The sequence below is a fragment of the Pseudophryne corroboree genome, chromosome 2 (genome assembly GCF_028390025.1).
Source record: "Pseudophryne corroboree isolate aPseCor3 chromosome 2, aPseCor3.hap2, whole genome shotgun sequence".
In the NCBI taxonomy this organism is placed as follows: domain Eukaryota; kingdom Metazoa; phylum Chordata; class Amphibia; order Anura; family Myobatrachidae; genus Pseudophryne; species Pseudophryne corroboree.
The window spans coordinates 721,478,697-721,481,335 of NC_086445.1; positions in this window are offsets into that span (position 1 = coordinate 721,478,697).

Sequence of the window (2,639 nt, forward strand, 5' to 3'; positions counted from 1 at the left end):
AATTATAAGGCACATACAAACCTCAAAGAATAAAAAAAAGGGTATGTGCATATTATGCATCAATCCCAATACACCAGAAAAGAATAACATTTCCTTTCTTAAATGAAGATATATCAACATGATTCCCGACTTTCTGACTGCCCCCTGCGGGATGGGGCAGCCACATCAGCACAGCAAAGTACAGCACAACGGGGAGGGGACATGCCACAACAACAAAGGCTACTCGTGGGGGCATGACTGCGCTATTGCTTCTTCATAGCCCCGCCCTCCTCTATGCAAAGCTGTGATTACAGACATTGGGGCAGATGTATTAACATGGAGAAGGCATAAGGAAGTGATAAACCAGTGATAAATGCAAGGTGATAAACACACCAGCCAATCAGCTCCCATATGTAAATTAAAAATAAGGAGCCGAGTGGCTGGTGCATTATCACCTTGCACTTAACACTGCTTTATCACTTCCTTATGCCTTCTACAGGTTAATACATCTACCCCATTGTACAGCGAGGAACATGGCTACTATGACGCGATTCAGCGCATATCACATCATTGGACACCCGGTCCACCAACTTTACTTGGTAAGTGGGCGGCTGGGTGGCTGGTTGCGGGTAGATCTGGGAGACTTGCCTGATTTCCAAGGGGGCCAGGAGTTTCACCCAATTTCCGGGAGCCTCCTGGCCATTCTGGGAGAGTAGGCAAGTATGTATATCAGACTGATTGCAAGCCCTATGGTGGTTTTAAAAGGGTTCATTTTCATTTTGGATTTATAATGGAGAGGCTGAGGGAAAGGGATTAATTATCTTAACAGGGAGGGATTTCATAGTACATTAGAATTTATGTGCTTCCTGACATACAGTAGATGCTGATTTATTAGTGTAACACTCTCTTGGGGAACTGTTATTACTAATATCACCTCTCTCATGCTGGGATGTACTAAAGGGAAAATGCTGTAATAAAAGAGTTTTCAGGGTTTTTACCACATTTTCATATGTACTATAGCCTGTCCGTCAGGTATACCCTGTAGAACGGAAAGGCATCTTTCTGCAGTTTTCATGAAAGGGATCCAATTTGAACCCTCACAGCACCCCTCTCGTGTACCTCTGTGTGGGGTACCCTGTGCGGGTGGCTGCAGGGATGGCAGAGATCATTATCCCCTCACCTCGTGAGGCAGAGATCATTGCCCCCTCACCTTGCTGGTCTCTGCAGCAGCTTAATGCTCCCCAGCAGCCTCCTACACATAGGCCACGACAGACACACACACCACTGGTTGACAACAGCTGGGGTGGAGCCGGTGTCTGTGTTCTTCCTTCCCCTGGGGTCAATGCGCGGCTGAATGACCTCCCTCCTCCTGTAACAGCAGCTCATTCCGGCATCACCAAGGAGAGCTCTAAAGGCCCCCATCCACTAGTGTGATAAGGGTACTATTTATGCTGAGACAGATCACATGAAAAGTGTCACATCGCATGTCCTTTTTGTGCGATTGCATGAGAGGTGCGTTCCCGTGTGCCTCACTTCGCAATCGCAGATCATAATATTTATCTCAATTGCACGGAAATAGGTGCAATACATTAGATCACATGAGATAAATCACATGTAAAAATACACTCAAGTAGCAATCGCAGGGCTCCCGGGAAGCTGCCGGACAGATTGCAGGAAAAAAGGATCCAACTCATTGCTGAGATAAATCTCGCTAGTAGATGGGGGCCATTAAATGGGAGAGCTGTCCTTTGTAATACTAATTGCATATGTTAGTACATATTTGATTAGTATCATTGCAGTAAGTGGCAGGAGGTACCGCAGTTGCTTAGTACATCCTGCCATCAATATTAAATATTATAGCCTATTGTAGATTCTGCATGCTTGAGACCCTGGGAGGGTTTTGCAGGAAAAAGGGTGCATGGTCAAATAGTTAGACCCAAAAAAGTTGTGGGGCCAGGCAGGAAAAATCATCAAGGGGGAGTGGTACCTTAGCCTATAAAGGGTTCAGGTTTCCTCACCTTTTGGAGAAACATCTTAGAGCTGGGGTACATAAGGGAGCTCAGTTAGGGATAAAGGTGGGGTTGTGGCAGCTGAAATGATGCCCATATAATACCAGAGGGCATGGACTGCAGCTGATAGAATAATAGCTGCAAATGAAGAGTCTATGGTGGTCATTCCGAGTTGATCGCTCGCTAGCAGTTTTTTGCAGCCGTGCAAACGCTATGCCGCCGCCAACTGGGAGTGTCTTTTAGCTTAGCAGAAGTGTAAATGAAAGGATCGCAGAGCGGCTACAATTTTTTTGTGTGCAGTTTCAGAGTAGCTAAAAACCTACTCAGCGCTTGCGATCACTTCAGACTATTCAGTTCCTGTTTTGACGTCACAAACACAACCTGCATTCGCCCAGCCACGCCTGCATTTTTTCTACCACGTCTGAGTTTTTCCAAACACTCCCTGAAAATGGGCAGTTGACACCCAGAAATGCCCACTTCATGTCAATCACTCTGCGATCAGCAGTGTGACTGAAAAGCTTTGCTAGACCCTGTGTGAAACTACATAGTTCGTTGTAGTAGTACTGTCAGGTTCGGTTTTGCTTGTGTCCCCGGAGGGGGCGCTAGTGGGTCAGTGGAGGTAGGATGGAAGAAGTGAGGAGGCTGGATTGG